The sequence below is a fragment of the Leptopilina boulardi genome, unplaced genomic scaffold, assembly GCF_019393585.1.
Source record: "Leptopilina boulardi isolate dan_hultmark-lab unplaced genomic scaffold, ZJU_Lbou_2.1 LbouV2_384, whole genome shotgun sequence".
Lineage (NCBI taxonomy): Eukaryota > Metazoa > Arthropoda > Insecta > Hymenoptera > Figitidae > Leptopilina > Leptopilina boulardi.
In genome coordinates this window covers 2,287,356-2,304,890 of record NW_026137956.1, presented here as the reverse complement: position 1 = coordinate 2,304,890, position 17,535 = coordinate 2,287,356, and the positions used below count along the sequence as shown (strand labels likewise).

General features: G+C 31.4%; 1 long non-coding RNA gene across 3 annotated transcripts; it reads left to right on the top strand.

Annotated features, from left to right (window-relative positions):
• The first annotated feature begins 198 nt into the window (after positions 1-198).
• On the top strand, positions 199-16,560 carry LOC127288393 (uncharacterized). Of its 3 annotated transcripts, none has more exons than XR_007844035.1 (3): positions 199-304; positions 13,412-13,461; positions 16,448-16,560. It is a non-coding gene; the product is annotated as an uncharacterized LOC127288393 (long non-coding RNA). The 3 variants fall into 3 exon arrangements; XR_007844034.1 differs by lacking the exon at positions 199-304 and adding an exon at positions 867-969; XR_007844033.1 differs by lacking the exon at positions 199-304 and adding an exon at positions 2,059-2,132.
• The last annotated feature ends 975 nt before the right edge of the window (positions 16,561-17,535 follow it).

The following is a 17,535-nucleotide window of genomic DNA, read 5'->3' as shown; positions in this document are numbered from 1 at the left end:
AAATAATTTTAAAAAACTTATCCTCGAAAATAAATTAAATAATTACCAATTGAATAAAAGAGTTTATGATTCGTTACGTCCTGTCACCGTCAGATGAGAATTTTTTTATGAATCGGGTTTCCTTATAGGTGGTAACAGGTGTCTTCCTCTACTTGTATTTGACTGTCATTTTTTTTCTACACTTTTAGGTGTATTTTGTGCAAGAATTTGCATTAAAATCGTTTGCCTAAGAAAAATTAAATTTTCTTGGGAACTTTTTTATGATTTTGGATTTATGGGTTGGATGACTTTTTGGTGGTAATAGGTGTCTTCCTCTACTCGTATTTGGCTATCAATTTTTTTCTACACATTTAAGAGTATTTTGTGCAAGAATTTTTTATTAAAATAGTCTGCCTAAGAAAGATTGAATTTTTTTGGGAACTTTTTTATGATTTTGGATTTATGTGTTGGATGACTTTTTGGTGCTAAAAGGTGTCTTCCTCTACTCGTATTTGTCTGTCAATTTTTTTCTACACTTTTAGGTGTGTTTCGTGCAGGAAATTGCTATAAAATAGTCTGCCTAAGAAAGATTGAATTTTTTTGGGAAATTTTTTATGATTTTGGATTTATGGGTTGGATGACTTTTTGGTGGTAAAAGGTGTCTTCCTCTACTCGTATTTGTCTGTCAATTTTTTTCTACACTTTTATGAGTATTTTCTGCAAGAATTTGCATTAAAATCGTCTGCCTAAGAAAGATTGAATTTTTTTGGGAACTTTTTTATGATTTTGGATTTATGGGTTGGATGACTTTTTGGTGCTAAAAGGTGTCTTCCACTACTTGTATTTGTCTGTCAATTTTTTTCTACACTTTTATGAGTATTTTCTGCAAGAATTTGCATTAAAATCGTCTGCCTAAGAAAGATTGAATTTTTTTGGGAACTTTTTTATGATTTTGGATTTATGGGTTGGATGACTTTTTGGTGGTAATAGGTGTCTTCCTCTACTCGGATCGGGCTGTCAATTTTTTTCTACACTTTTAGGTGTGTTTCGTGCAGGAAATTGCTATAAAATAGTCTGCCTAAAAAAGATTGAATTTTTTTGGGAACTTTTTTATGATTTTGGATTTATGGGTTGGATGACTTTTTGGTGCTAAAAGGTGTCTTCCTCTACTTGTATTTGTCTGTCAATTTTTTTCTACACTTTTATGAGTATTTTGTGCAAGAATTTGCATTAAAATCGTCTGCCTAAGAAAGATTGAATTTTTTTGGGAACTTTTTTATGATTTTGGATTTATGGGTTGGATGACATTTTGGTGGTAATAGGTGTCGTCCTCTACTCGTATTTGTCTGTCAATTTTTTTCTACACTTTTATCACTATTGTGTGCAAGAATTTGCATTAAAATCGTCTGCCTAAGTAAGATTGAATTTTTTTGGGAACTTTTTTATGATTTTGGATTTATGGGTTGGATGACTTTTTGGTGGTAAAAGGTGTCTTCCTCTACTCGTATTTGTCTGTCAATTTTTTTCTACACTTTTATCAGTATTTTGTGAAAGAATTTGCATTAAAATCGTCTGCCTAAGTAAGATTGAATTTTATTGGGAACTTTTTTATGATTTTGGATTTATGGGTTGGATGACTTTTTGGTGGTAAAAGGTGTCTTCCTCTACTCGTATTTGGCTATCAATTTTTTTCTACACATTTAGGAGTATTTTGTGCAAGAATTTTTTATTAAAATAGTCTGCCTAAGAAAGATTGAATTTTTTTGGGAACTTTTTTATGATTTTGGATTTATGTGTTGGATGACTTTTTGGTGCTAAAAGGTGTCTTCCTCTACTCGTATTTGTCTGTCAATTTTTTTCTACACTTTTAGGTGTGTTTCGTGCAGGAAATTGCTATAAAATAGTCTGCCTAAGAAAGATTGAATTTTTTTGGGAAATTTTTTATGATTTTGGATTTATGGGTTGCATGACTTTTTGGTGGTAAAAGGTGTCTTCCTCTTCTCGGATCGGGCTGTCAATTTTTTTCTACACTTTTAGGTGTGTTTTATGCAAGAAATTGCAATAAAATAGTCTGCCTAAGAAAAATTCATTTTTTTTGGGAACTTTTTTATGATTTTGGATTTATGGGTTGGATGACTTTTTGGTGGTAATAGGTGTCTTCCTCTACTCGGATCGGGCTGTCAATTTTTTTCTACACTTTTATGCGTATTTTGTGCAAGAATTTGCATTAAAATAGTCTGCCAAAGAAAGATTGAATTTTTTTGGGAACTTTTTTAAGATTTTGGATTTATGGGTGGGATGACTTTTTGGTGGTAAATGGTGGCTTCCTCTACTCGTATTTGTCTCTCAATTTTTTTCTACACTTTTATCAGTATTTTGTGCAAGAATTTGCATTAAAATCGTCTGCCTAAGAAAGATTGAATTTTTTTGGGAACTTTTTTATCATTTTAGATTTATGTGTTGGATGACTTTTTGGTGCTAAAAGGTGTCTTCCTCTACTCGTATTTGGCTATCAATTTTTTTCTACACTTTTAGGAGAATTGTGTGCAAGAATTTGCATTAAAATATTCTGCCAAAGAAAAATTGAATTTTTTTGGGAACTTTTTTATGATTTTGGATTTATGGGTTGGATGATTTTTGGTGGTAAAAGGTGTCTTCCTCTACTCGTATTTGGCTATCAATTTTTTTCTACACTTTTAGGTGTGTTTTATGCAAGAAATTGCAATAAAATAGTCTGCCTAAGAAAAATTGAATTTTTTTGGGAACTTTTTTATGATTTTGGATTTATGGGTTGCATGACTTTTTGGTGGTAAAAGGTGTCTTCCTCTACTCGTATTTGGCTATCAATTTTTTTCTACACTTTTAGGAGAATTGTGTGCAAGAATTTGCATTAAAATATTCTGCCAAAGAAAAATTGAATTTTTTTGGGAACTTTTTTATGATTTTGGATTTATGGGTTGGATGATTTTTGGTGGTAAATGGTGTCTTCCTCTACTCGTATTTGTCTGTCAATTTTTTTCTCCACTTTTATCAGTATTTTGTGCAAGAATTAGCATTAAAATCGTCTGCCTAAGAAAGATTGAATTTTTTTGGGAACTTTTTTATGATTTTAGATTTATGTGTTGGATGACTTTTTGGTGCTAAAAGGTGTCTTCCTCTACTTGTATTTGTCTGTCAATTTTTTTCTACACTTTGATGAGTATTTTGTGCAAGAATTTGCATTAAAATCGTCTGCCTAAGAAAAATTGAATTTTTTTGGGAACTTTTTTATGATTTTGGATTTATGGGTTGCATGACTTTTTGGTGGTAAAAGGTGTCTTCCTCTTCTCGGATCGGGCTGTCAATTTTTTTGTACACTTTTAGGTGTGTTTTATGCAAGAAATTGCAATAAAATAGTCTGCCTAAGAAAAATTATATTTTTTTGGGAACTTTTTTATGATTTTGGATTTATGGGTTGGATGACTTTTTGGTGCTAAAAGGTGTCTTCCTCTACTCGTATTTGGCTATCAATTTTTTTCTACACTTTTATCAGTATTTCGTGCAGGAAATTGCAATAAAATAGTCTGCCTAAGAAAAATTGAATTTTTTTGGGAACTTTTTTATGATTTTGGATTTATGTGTTGGATGACTTTTTGGTGCTAAAAGGTGTCTTCCTCTACTCGTATTTGGCTATTAATTTTTTTCTACACGTTTAGGAGTATTTTGTGCAAGAATTTGCATTAAAATCGTCTGCCTAAGAAAGATTGAATTTTTTTGGGAACTTTTTTAAGATTTTGGATTTATGGGTTGGATGACTTTTTGGTGGTAAAAGGTGTCTTCCTCTACTCGGATAGGGCTGTCAATTTTTTTCTACACTTTTAGGTGTGATTTATGCAAGAAATTGCAATAAAATAGTCTGCCTAAGAAAAATTGAATTTTTTTGGGAACTTTTTTATGATTTTGGATTTATGGGTTGCATGACTTTTTGGTGGTAAAAGGTGTCTTCCTCTACTCGGATAGGGCTGTCAATTTTTTTCTACACTTTTAGGTGTGATTTATGCAAGAAATTGCAATAAAATAGTCTGCCTAAGAAAAATTGTTTTTTTTTGGGAACTTTTTTATGATTTTGGATTTTTGGGTTGGATGACTGTTTGGTGGTAAAATGTGTCTTCCTCTACTCGTATTTGGCTATCATTTTTTTTCTACACATTTAGGAGTATTTTGTGCAAGAATTTGCATTAAAATCGTCTGCTAAGATAAATTGAATTTTTTTGGGAACTTTTTTATGATTTTGGATTTATGGGTTGGATGATTTTTTGGTAGTAAAAGGTGTCTTCCTCTACTCGGATCGGGCTGTCAATTTTTTTCTACACTTTTAGGTGTGTTTTATGCAAGAAATTGCAATAAAATAGTCTGCCTAAGAAAAATTGAATTTTTTTGGGAACTTTTTTATGTTTTTGGATTAATGGGTTGGATGACTTTTTGGTGGTAATAGGTCGCTTCCTCTACTCGTATTTGTCTCTCAATTTTTTTCTACACTTTTATCAGTATTTCGTGCAGGAAATTGCAATAAAATAGTCTGCCTAAGAAAAATTGAATTTTTTTGGGAACTTTTTTATGATTTTGGATTTATGGGTTGGATGACTTTTTGGTGGTAAAAGGTGTCTTCCTCTACTTGGATAGGGCTGTCAATTTTTTTCTACACTTTTAGGTGTGATTTATGTAAGTAATTGCAATAAAATAGTCTGCCTAAGAAAAATTGAATTTTTTTGGGAACTTTTTTATGATTTTGGATTTATGGGTTGCATGACTTTTTGGTGGTAAAAGGTGTCTTCCTCTACTCGTATTTGGCTATCAATTTTTTTCTACACTTTTAGGTGTGTTTTATGCAAGAAATTGCAATAAAATAGTCTGCCTAAGAAAAATTGAATTTTTTTGGGAACTTTTTTATGATTTTGGATTTATGGGTTGCATGACTTTTTGGTGGTAAAAGGTGTCTTCCTCTACTCGTATTTGGCTATCAATTTTTTTCTACACTTTTAGGTGTGTTTTATGCAAGAAATTGCAATAAAATAGTCTGCCTAAGAAAAATTGAATTTTTTTGGGAACTTTTTTATGATTTTGGATTTATGGGTTGCATGACTTTTTGGTGGTAAAAGGTGTCTTCCTCTTCTCGGATCGGGCTGTCAATTTTTTTGTACACTTTTAGGTGTGTTTTATGCAAGAAATTGCAATAAAATAGTCTGCCTAAGAAAAATTGAATTTTTTTGGGAACTTTTTTATGATTTTGGATTTATGGGTTGGATGACTTTTTGGTGATAAAAGGTGTCTTCCTCTACTCGGATCTGGCTGTCAATTTTTTTCTACACTTTTAGGTGTGTTTTATGCAAGAAATTGCAATAAAATAGTCTGCCTAAGAAAAATTGAATTTTTTTGGGAACTTTTTTATGATTTTGGATTTATGGGTTGCATGACTTTTTGGTGGTAAAAGGTGTCTTCCTCTACTCGTATTTGGCTATCAATTTTTTTCTACACTTTTAGGTGTGTTTTATGCAAGAAATTGCAATAAAATAGTCTGCCTAAGAAAAATTGAATTTTTTTGGGAACTTTTTTATGATTTTGGATTTATGGGTTGCATGACTTTTTGGTGGTAAAAGGTGTCTTCCTCTACTCGTATTTGGCTATCAATTTTTTTCTACACTTTTAGGTGTGTTTTATGCAAGAAATTGCAATAAAATAGTCTGCCTAAGAAAAATTGAATTTTTTTGGGAACTTTTTTATGATTTTGGATTTATGGGTTGCATGACTTTTTGGTGGTAAAAGGTGTCTTCCTCTTCTCGGATCGGGCTGTCAATTTTTTTGTACACTTTTAGGTGTGTTTTATGCAAGAAATTGCAATAAAATAGTCTGCCTAAGAAAAATTATATTTTTTTGGGAACTTTTTTATGATTTTGGATTTATGGGTTGGATGACTTTTTGGTGCTAAAAGGTGTCTTCCTCTACTCGTATTTGGCTATCAATTTTTTTCTACACTTTTATCAGTATTTCGTGCAGGAAATTGCAATAAAATAGTCTGCCTAAGAAAAATTGAATTTTTTTGGGAACTTTTTTATGATTTTGGATTTATGGGTTGGATGACTTTTTGGTGGTAAAAGGAGTCTTCCTCTACTCGCATTTGTCTGTCAATTTTTTTCTACTTTTTTATGAGTATTTTGTGCAAGAATTTGCATTAAAATCGTCTGCCTAAGAAAGATTGAATTTTTTTGGGAACTTTTTTATGATTTTGGATTTATGGGTTGGATGATTTTTTGGTAGTAAAAGGTGTCTTCCTCTACTCGGATCGGGCTGTCAATTTTTTTCTACACTTTTAGGTGTGTTTTATGCAAGAAATTGCAATAAAATAGTCTGCCTAAGAAAAATTGAATTTTTTTGGGAACTTTTTTATGTTTTTGGATTAATGGGTTGGATGACTTTTTGGTCGTAATAGGTCGCTTCCTCTACTCGTATTTGTCTCTCAATTTTTTTCTACACTTTTATCAGTATTTCGTGCAGGAAATTGCAATAAAATAGTCTGCCTAAGAAAAATTGAATTTTTTTGGGAACTTTTTTATGATTTTGGATTTATGGGTTGGATGACTTTTTGGTGGTAAAAGGTGTCTTCCTCTACTCGGATAGGGCTGTCAATTTTTTTCTACACTTTTAGGTGTGATTTATGTAAGAAATTGCAATAAAATAGTCTGCCTAAGAAAAATTGAATTTTTTTGGGAACTTTTTTATGATTTTGGATTTATGGGTTGGATGACTTTTTGGTGGTAAAAGGTGTCTTCCTCTACTCGGATAGGGCTGTCATTTTTTTTCTACACTTTTAGGTGTGATTTATGTAAGAAATTGCAATAAAATAGTCTGCCTAAGAAAAATTGAATTTTTTTGGGAACTTTTTTATGATTTTGGATTTATGGGTTGCATGACTTTTTGGTGGTAAAAGGTGTCTTCCTCTACTCGTATTTGGCTATCAATTTTTTTCTACACATTTAGGAGTATTTTGTGCAAGAAATTGCAATAAAATAGTCTGCCTAAGAAAAATTGAATTTTTTTGGGAACTTTTTTATGATTTTGGATTTATGGGTTGGATGACTTTTTGGTGGTAAAAGGTGTCTTCCTCTACTCGGATCTGGCTGTCAATTTTTTTCTACACTTTTAGGTGTGTTTTATGCAAGAAATTGCAATAAAATAGTCTGCCTAAGAAAAATTGATTTTTTTTGGGAACTTTTTTATGATTTTGGATTTATGGGTTGGATGACTTTTTGGTGGTAAAAGGTGTCTTCCTCTTCTCGGATCGGGCTGTCAATTTTTTTCTACACTTTTAGGTGTGTTTTATGCAAGAAATTGCAATAAAATAGTCTGCCTAAGAAAGATTGAATTTTTTTGGGAACTTTTTTATGATTTTGGATTTATGGGTTGGATGACTTTTTGGTGGTAAAAGGTGTCTTCCTCTACTCGGATCGGGCTGTCAATTTTTTTCTACACTTTTAGGTGTGTTTTATGCAAGAAATTGCAATAAAATAGTCTGCCTAAGAAAAATTGAATTTTTTTGGGAACTTTTTTATGATTTTGGATTTATGGGTTGGATGATTTTTGGTGGTTAAAGGTGTCTTCCTCTACTCGTATTTGGCTATCAATTTTTTTCTACACTTTTAGGTGTGTTTTATGCAAGAAATTGCAATAAAATAGTCTGCCTAAGAAAAATTGAATTTTTTTGGGAACTTTTTTATGATTTTGGATTTATGGGTTGGATGACTTTTTGGTGGTAAAAGGTGTCTTCCTCTACTCGGATCGGGCTGTCAATTTTTTTCTACACTTTTAGGTGTGTTTTATGCAAGAAATTGCAATAAAATAGTCTGACTAAGAAAAATTGATTTTTTTTGGGAACTTTTTTGTCATTTTTGATTTATGGGTTGGATGACTTTTTGGTGGTAAAAGGTGTCTTCCTCTACTCGTATTTGGCTATCAATTTTTTTGTACACTTTTAGGTGTGTTTTATGCAAGAAATTGCAATAAAATAGTCTGCCTAAGAAAAATTGAATTTTTTTGGGAACTTTTTTATGATTTTGGATTTATGAGTTGGATGATTTTTTGGTGGTAAAAGGTATCTTCCTCTACTCGAATCGGGCTGTCAATTTTTTTCTACACTTTTAGGTGTGTTTTATGCAAGAAATTGCAATAAAATAGTCTGCCTAAGAAAAATTGAATTTTTTTGGGAACTTTTTTGTCATTTTTGATTTATGGGTTGGATGACTTTTTGGTGGTAAAAGGTGTCTTCCTCTACTCGGATCGGGCTGTCAATTTTTTGCTACACTTTTAGGTGTGTTTTATGCAAGAAATTGCAATAAAATAGTCTGCCTAAGAAAAATTGAATTTTTTTGGGAACTTTTTTATGATTTTGGATTTATGGGTTGGATGACTTTTTGGTGGTAAAAGGTGTCTTCCTCTACTCGTATTTGGCTATCAATTTTTTTCTACACTATTAAGTGTGTTTTATGCAAGAAATTGCAATAAAATAGTCTGCCTAAGAAAAATTGAATTTTTTTGGGAACTTTATTATGATTTTGGATTTATGGGTTGGATGACTTTTTGGTGGTAAAAGGTGTCTTCCTCTACTCGTATTTGGCTATCAATTTTTTCTACACATTTAGGAGTATTTTATGCAAGAAATTGCAATAAAATAGTCTGTCTAAGAAAAATTGAATTTTTTTGGGAACTTTTTTACGATTTGTGATTTATGGGTTGGATGACTTTTTGGTGCTAAAAGGTGTCTTCCTCTACTTGTATTTGTCTGTCAATTTTTTTCTACACTTTTATGAGTATTTTGTGCAAGAATTTGCATTAAAATCGTCTGCCTAAGAAAGATTGAATTTTTTTGGGAACTTTTTTATGATTTTGGATTTATGGGTTGGATGACTTTTTGGTGGTAAAAGGTGTCTTCCTCTACTCGTATTTGGCTATCAATTTTTTTCTACACATTTAGGAGTATTTTGTGCAAGAATTTTCTATTAAAATAGTCTGCCTAAGAAAGATTGAATTTTTTTGGGAACTTTTTTATGATTTTGGATTTATGTGTTGGATGACTTTTTGGTGCTAAAAGGTGTCTTCCTCTACTCGTATTTGTCTGTCAATTTTTTTCTACACTTTTAGGTGTGTTTCGTGCAAGAAATTGCAATAAAATAGTCTGCCTAAGAAAGATTGAATTTTTTTGGGAAATTTTTTATGATTTTGGATTTATGGGTTGGATGACTTTTTGGTGGTAAAAGGTGTCTTCCTCTACTCGGATCGGGCTGTCAATTTTTTTCTACACTTTTAGGTGTGTTTTATGCAAGAAATTGCAATAAAATAGTCTGCCTAAGAAAAATTGAATTTTTTTGGGAACTTTTTTATGATTTTTGATTTATGGGTTGGATGACTTTTTGGTGGTAAAAGGTGTCTTCCTCTACTCGTATTTGGCTATCAATTTTTTTCTACACTTTTAGGTGTGTTTTATGCAAGAAATTGCAATAAAATAGTCTGCCTAAGAAAAATTGAATTTTTTTGGGAACTTTTTTATGATTTTGGATTTATGGGTTGGATGACTTTTTGGTGGTAAAAGGTGTCTTCCTCTACTCGTATTTGGCTATCAATTTTTTTCTACACTTTTAGGAGTATTTTGTGCAAGAATTTGCATTAAAATAGTCTGCCTAAGAAAAATTGAATTTTTTTGGGAACTTTTTTATGATTTTGGATTTATGGGTTGGATGATTTTTGGTGGTAAAAGGTGTCTTCCTCTACTCGTATTTGTCTGTCAATTTTTTTCTACACTTTTATCAGTATTTTGTGCAAGAATTGCATTAAAATCGTCTGCCTAAGAAAGATTGAATTTTTTTGGGAACTTTTTTATGATTTTGGATTTATGGGTTGGATGACTTTTTGGTGCTAAAAGGTGTCTTCCTCTACTTGTATTTGTCTGTCAATTTTTTTCTACACTTTGATGAGTATTTTGTGCAAGAATTTGCATTAAAATCGTCTGCCTAAGAAAAATTGAATTTTTTTGGGAACTTTTTTATGATTTTGGATTTATGGGTGGGATGACTTTTTGGTGGTAAAAGGTGTCTTCCTCTACTCGGATAGGGCTGTCAATTTTTTTCTACACTTTTAGGTGTGATTTATGCAAGAAATTGCAATAAAATAGTCTGCTAAGATAAATTGAATTTTTTTGGGAACATTTTTATGATTTTGGATTTATGGGTTGGATGACTTTTTGGTGGTAAAAGGTGTCTTCCTCTACTCGTATTTGGCTATCAATTTTTTTCTACACTTTTAGGTGTGTTTTATGCAAGAAATTGCAATAAAATAGTCTGCCTAAGAAAAATTGAATTTTTTTGGGAACTTTTTTATGATTTTGGATTTATGGGTTGGATGACTTTTTGGTGGTAAAAGGTGTCTTCCTCTACTCGGATCGGGCTGTCAATTTTTTTCTACACTTTTAGGTGTGTTTTATGCAAGAAATTGCAATAAAATAGTCTGCCTAAGAAAAATTGAATTTTTTTGGGAACTTTTTTATGATTTTGGATTTATGGGTTGGATGACTTTTTGGTGGTAAAAGGTGTCTTCCTCTACTCGTATTTGGCTATCAATTTTTTTCTACACTTTTAGGAGTATTTTGTGCAAGAATTTGCATTAAAATATTCTGCCTAAGAAAAATTGAATTTTTTTGGGAACTTTTTTATGATTTTGGATTTATGGGTTGGATGATTTTTGGTGGTAAATGGTGTCTTCCTCTACTCGTATTTGTCTGTCAATTTTTTTCTCCACTTTTATCAGTATTTTGTGCAAGAATTTGCATTAAAATCGTCTGCCTAAGAAAGATTGAATTTTTTTGGGAACTTTTTTATGATTTTAGATTTATGTGTTGGATGACTTTTTGGTGGTAAAAGGTGTCTTCCTCTACTTGTATTTGTCTGTCAATTTTTTTCTACACGTTTAGGAGTATTTTGTGCAAGAATTTGCATTAAAATCGTCTGCCTAAGAAAGATTGAATTTTTTTGGGAACTTTTTTAAGATTTTGGATTTAGGGGTTGGATGACTTTTTGGTGGTAATAGGTGGCTTCCTCTACTCGTATTTGTCTCTCAATTTTTTTCTACACTTTTATCAGTATTTCGTGCAGGAAATTGCAATAAAATAGTCTGCCTAAGAAAAATTGAATTTTTTTGGGAACTTTTTTATGATTTTGGATTTATGGGTTGGATGACTTTTTGGTGGTAAAAGGTGTCTTCCTCTACTCGTATTTGTCTGTCAATTTTTTTCTACTTTTTTATGAGTATTTTGTGCAAGAATTTGCATTAAAATCGTCTGCCTAAGAAAGATTGAATTTTTTTGGGAACTTTTTTATGATTTTGGATTTATGGGTTGGATGATTTTTTGGTGGTAAAAGGTGTCTTCCTCTACTCGGATCGGGCTGTCAATTTTTTTCTACACTTTTAGGTGTGTTTTATGCAAGAAATTGCAATAAAATAGTCTGCCTAAGAAAAATTGAATTTTTTTGGGAACTTTTTTATGATTTGTGATTTATGGGTTGGATGACTTTTTGGTGGTAAAAGGTGTCTTCCTCTACTCGTATTTGGCTGTCAATTTTTTTCTACACTTTTATGAGTATTTTGTGCAAGAATTTGCATTAAAATAGTCTGCCTAAGAAAAATTGAATTTTTTTGGGAACTTTTTTATGATTTTGGATTTATGGGTTGGATGACTTTTTGGTGGTAAAAGGTGTCTTCCTCTACTCGTATTTGGCTATCAATTTTTTTCTACACATTTAGGAGTATTTTGTGCAAGAATTTGCATTAAAATAGTCTGCCTAAGAAAAATTGAATTTTTTTGGGAACTTTTTTATGATTTTGGATTTATGGGTTGGATGACTTTTTGGTGGTAAAAGGTGTCTTCCTCTACTCGTATTTGTCTGTCAATTTTTTTCTACACTTTTAGGTGTGTTTTGTGCAAGAAGTTGCATTAAAATCGTCTGCCTAAGAAAGATTGAATTTTTTTGGGAACTTTTTTATGATTTTGGATTTATGGGTTGGATGACTTTTTGGTGGTAAAAGGTGTCTTCCTCTACTCGGATCGGGCTGTCAATTTTTTTCTACACTTTTAGGTGTGTTTTATGCAAGAAATTGCAATAAAATAGTCTGCCTAAGAAAAATTGAATTTTTTTGGGAACTTTTTTATGATTTTTGATTTATGGGTTGGATGACTTTTTGGTGGTAAAAGGTGTCTTCCTCTACTCGTATTTGGCTATCAATTTTTTTCTACACTTTTAGGTGTGTTTTATGCAAGAAATTGCAATAAAATAGTCTGCCTAAGAAAAATTGAATTTTTTTGGGAACTTTTTTATGATTTTGGATTTATGGGTTGGATGACTTTTTGGTGGTAAAAGGTGTCTTCCTCTACTCGTATTTGGCTATCAATTTTTTTCTACACTTTTAGGTGTGTTTTATGCAAGAAATTGCAATAAAATAGTCTGCCTAAGAAAAATTGAATTTTTTTGGGAACTTTTTTATGATTTTGGATTTATGGGTTGGATGACTTTTTGGTGGTAAAAGGTGTCTTCCTCTACTCGGATCGGGCTGTCAATTTTTTTCTACACTTTTAGGTGTGTTTTATGCAAGAAATTGCAATAAAATAGTCTGCCTAAGAAAAATTGAATTTTTTTGGGAACTTTTTTATGATTTTGGATTTATGGGTTGGATGACTTTTTGGTGGTAAAAGGTGTCTTCCTCTACTCGTATTTGGCTATCAATTTTTTTCTACACTTTTAGGAGTATTTTGTGCAAGAATTTGCATTAAAATAGTCTGCCTAAGAAAAATTGAATTTTTTTGGGAACTTTTTTATGATTTTGGATTTATGGGTTGGATGATTTTTGGTGGTAAATGGTGTCTTCCTCTACTCGTATTTGTCTGTCAATTTTTTTCTACACTTTTATGAGTATTTTGTGCAAGAATTTGCATTAAAATCGTCTGCCTAAGAAAGATTGAATTTTTTTGGGAACTTTTTTATGATTTTGGATTTATGGGTTGGATGACTTTTTGGTGGTAAAAGGTGTCTTCCTCTACTCGTATTTGGCTATCAATTTTTTTCTACACATTTAGGAGTATTTTGTGCAAGAATTTGCATTAAAATCGTCTGCCTAAGAAAGATTGAATTTTTTTGGGAACTTTTTTATGATTTTGGATTTATGGGTTGGATGACTTTTTGGTGGTAAAAGGTGTCTTCCTCTACTCGTATTTGTCTGTCAATTTTTTTCTACACTTTTAGGTGTGTTTTATGCAAGAAATTGCAATAAAATAGTCTGCCTAAGAAAGATTGAATTTTATTGGGAAATTTTTTATGATTTTGGATTTATGGGTTGGATGACTTATTGGTGGTAAAAGGTGTCTTCCTCTACTCGTATTTGGCTGTCAATTTTTTTCTACACTTTTAGGTGTGTTTTATGCAAGAAATTGCAATAAAATAGTCTGCCTAAGAAAAATTCAATTTTTTTGGGAACTTTTTTGTGATTTTTGATTTATGGGTTGGATGACTTTTTGGTGGTAAAAGGTGTCTTCCTCTACTCGTATTTGTCTGTCAATTTTTTTCTACACTTTTATGAGTATTTTCTGCAAGAATTTGCATTAAAATCGTCTGCCTAAGAAAGATTGAATTTTTTTGGGAACTTTTTTATGATTTTTGATTTATGGGTTGGATGACTTTTTGGTGGTAAAAGGTGTCTTCCTCTACTCGTATTTGGCTATCAATTTTTTTCTACACTTTTAGGTGTGTTTTATGCAAGAAATTGCAATAAAATAGTCTGCCTAAGAAAAATTGAATTTTTTTGGGAACTTTTTTATGATTTTGGATTTATGGGTTGGATGACTTTTTGGTGGTAAAAGGTGTCTTCCTCTACTCGTATTCGTCTGTCAATTTTTTTCTACTTTTTTATGAGTATTTTGTGCAAGAATTTGCATTAAAATCGTCTGCCTAAGAAAGATTGAATTTTTTTGGGAACTTTTTTATGATTTTTGATTTATGGGTTGGATGACTTTTTGGTGGTAAAAGGTGTCTTCCTCTACTCGTATTTGGCTATCAATTTTTTTCTACACTTTTAGGTGTGTTTTATGCAAGAAATTGCAATAAAATAGTCTGCCTAAGAAAAATTGAATTTTTTTGGGAACTTTTTTATGATTTTTGATTTATGGGTTGGATGACTTTTTGGTGGTAAAAGGTGTCTTCCTCTACTCGTATTTGTCTGTCAATTTTTTTCTACACTTTTATGAGTATTTTCTGCAAGAATTTGCATTAAAATCGTCTGCCTAAGAAAGATTGAATTTTTTTGGGAACTTTTTTATGATTTTGGATTTTTGGGTTGGATGACTTTTTGGTGGTAAAAGGTGTCTTCCTCTACTCGTATTCGTCTGTCAATTTTTTTCTACTTTTTTATGAGTATTTTGTGCAAGAATTTTCATTAAAATCGTCTGCCTAAGAAAGATTGAATTTTTTTGGGAACTTTTTTATGATTTTGGATTTATGGGTTGGATGATTTTTTGGTGGTAAAAGGTGTCTTCCTCTACTCGGATCTGGCTGTCAATTTTTTTCTACACTTTTAGGTGTGTTTTATGCAAGAAATTGCAATAAAATAGTCTGCCTAAGAAAAATTGAATTTTTTTGGGAACTTTTTTATGATTTTTGATTTATGGGTTGGATGACTTTTTGGTGGTAAAAGGTGTCTTCCTCTACTCGTATTTGGCTATCAATTTTTTTCTACACTTTTAGGTGTGTTTTATGCAAGAAATTGCAATAAAATAGTCTGCCTAAGAAAAATTGAATTTTTTTGGGAACTTTTTTATGATTTTTGATTTATGGGTTGGATGACTTTTTGGTGGTAAAAGGTGTCTTCCTCTACTCGGATCTGGCTGTCAATTTTTTTCTACACTTTTAGGTGTGTTTTATGCAAGAAATTGCAATAAAATAGTCTGCCTAAGAAAAATTGAATTTTTTTGTGAACTTTTTTATGATTTTGGATTTATGGGTTGCATGACTTTTTGGTGGTAAAAGGTGTCTTCCTCTACTCGGATCGGGCTGTCAATTTTTTTCTACACTTTTAGGTGTGTTTTATGCAAGAAATTGCAATAAAATAGTCTGCCTAAGAAAAATTGAATTTTTTTGGGAACTTTTTTATGATTTTGGATTTATGGGTTGGATGATTTTTGGTGGTTAAAGGTGTCTTCCTCTACTCGTATTTGGCTATCAATTTTTTTCTACACTTTTAGGTGTGTTTTATGCAAGAAATTGCAATAAAATAGTCTGCCTAAGAAAAATTGAATTTTTTTGGGAACTTTTTTATGATTTTGGATTTATGGGTTGGATGACTTTTTGGTGGTAAAAGGTGTCTTCCTCTACTCGTATCTGGCTGTCAATTTTTTTCTACACTTTTAGGTGTGTTTTATGCAAGAAATTGCAATAAAATAGTCTGCCTAAGAAAAATTGAATTTTTTTGGGAACTTTTTTATGATTTTGGATTTATGGGTTGGATGACTTTTTGGTGGTAAAAGGTGTCTTCCTCTACTCGTATTTGGCTATCAATTTTTTTCTACACTTTTAGGTGTGTTTTATGCAAGAAATTGCAATAAAATAGTCTGCCTAAGAAAAATTGAATTTTTTTGGGAACTTTTTTATGTTTTTGGATTAATGGGTTGCATGACTTTTTGGTGGTAAAAGGAGTCTTCCTCTACTCGTATTTGTCTGTTAATTTTTTCTACATTTTATGAGTGTTTTGTGCAAGAATTTGCATTAAAATCGTCTGCCTAAGAAAAATTGAATTTTTTTGGGAACTTTTTTATGATTTTGGATTTATGGGTTGGTTGTACTTTTTGGTGGTAAAAGGTGTCTTCCTCTACTCGTATTTGGCTATCAATTTTTTTCTACACTTTTAGGTGTGTTTTATGCAAGAAATTGCAATAAAATAGTCTGCCTAAGAAAAATTGAATTTTTTTGGGAACATTTTTACGATTTGTGATTTATGGGTTGGATGACTTTTTGGTGGTAAAAGGTGTCTTCCTCTACTCGTATTGGGCTGTCAATTTTTTTCTACACTTTTAGGTGTGTTTTATGCAAGAAATTGCAATAAAATAGTCTGCCTAAGAAAAATTGAATTTTTTTGGGAACTTTTTTATGATTTTTGATTTATGGGTTGGATGACTTTTTGGTGGTAAAAGGTGTCTTCCTCTACTCGTATTTGTCTGTCAATTTTTTTCTACACTTTTATGAGTATTTTCTGCAAGAATTTGCATTAAAATCGTCTGCCTAAGAAAGATTCAATTTTTTTGGGAACTTTTTTATGATTTTGGATTTTTGGGTTGGATGACTTTTTGGTGGTAAAAGGTGTCTTCCTCTACTCGTATTTGGCTATCAATTTTTTTCTACACATTTAGGAGTATTTTGTGCAAGAATTTGCATTAAAATCGTCTGCCTAAGATAAATTGAATTTTTTTGGGAACATTTTTATGATTTTGGATTTATGGGTTGGATGACTTTTTGGTGGTAAAAGGTGTCTTCCTCTACTCGTATTTGGCTATCAATTTTTTTCTACACTTTTAGGTGTGTTTTATGCAAGAAATTGCAATAAAATAGTCTGCCTAAGAAAAATTGAATTTTTTTGGGAACTTTTTTACGATTTGTGATTTATGGGTTGGATGACTTTTTGGTGGTAAAAGGTGTCTTCCTCTACTCGTATTCGTCTGTCAATTTTTTTCTACTTTTGTATGAGTATTTTGTTCAAGAATTTGCATTAAAATCGTCTGCCTAAGAAAGATTGAATTTTTTTGGGAACTTTCTTATGATTTTGGATTTTTGGGTTGGATGACTTTTTGGTGGTAAAAGGTGTCTTCCTCTACTCGGATCGGGCTGTCAATTTTTTTCTACACTTTTAGGTGTGTTTTGCGCAAGAAATTGCAATAAAATAGTCTGCCTAAGAAAAATTGAATTTTTTTGGGAACTTTTTTATGATTTTGGATTTATGGGTTGGATGACTTTTTGGTGGTAAAAGGTGTCTTCCTCTACTCGGATCGGGCTGTCAATTTTTTTCTACACTTTTAGGTGTGTTTTATGCAAGAAATTGCAATAAAATAGTCTGCCTAAGAAAAATTGAATTTTTTTGGGAACATTTTTACGATTTGTGATTTATGGGTTGGATGATTTTTGGTGGTAAAAGGTGTCTTCCTCTACTCGTATTTGGCTATCAATTTTTTTCTACACTTTTAGGTGTGTTTTATGCAAGAAATTGCAATAAAATAGTCTGCCTAAGAAAAATTCAATTTTTTTGGGAACTTTTTTATGATTTTTGATTTATGGGTTGGATGACTTTTTGGTGGTAAAAGGTGTCTTCCTCTACTCGTATTTGGCTATCAATTTTTTTCTACACTTTTAGGTGTGTTTTATGCAAGAAATTGCAATAAAATAGTCTGCCTAAGAAAAATTGAATTTTTTTGGGAACTTTTTTACGATTTGTGATTTATGGGTT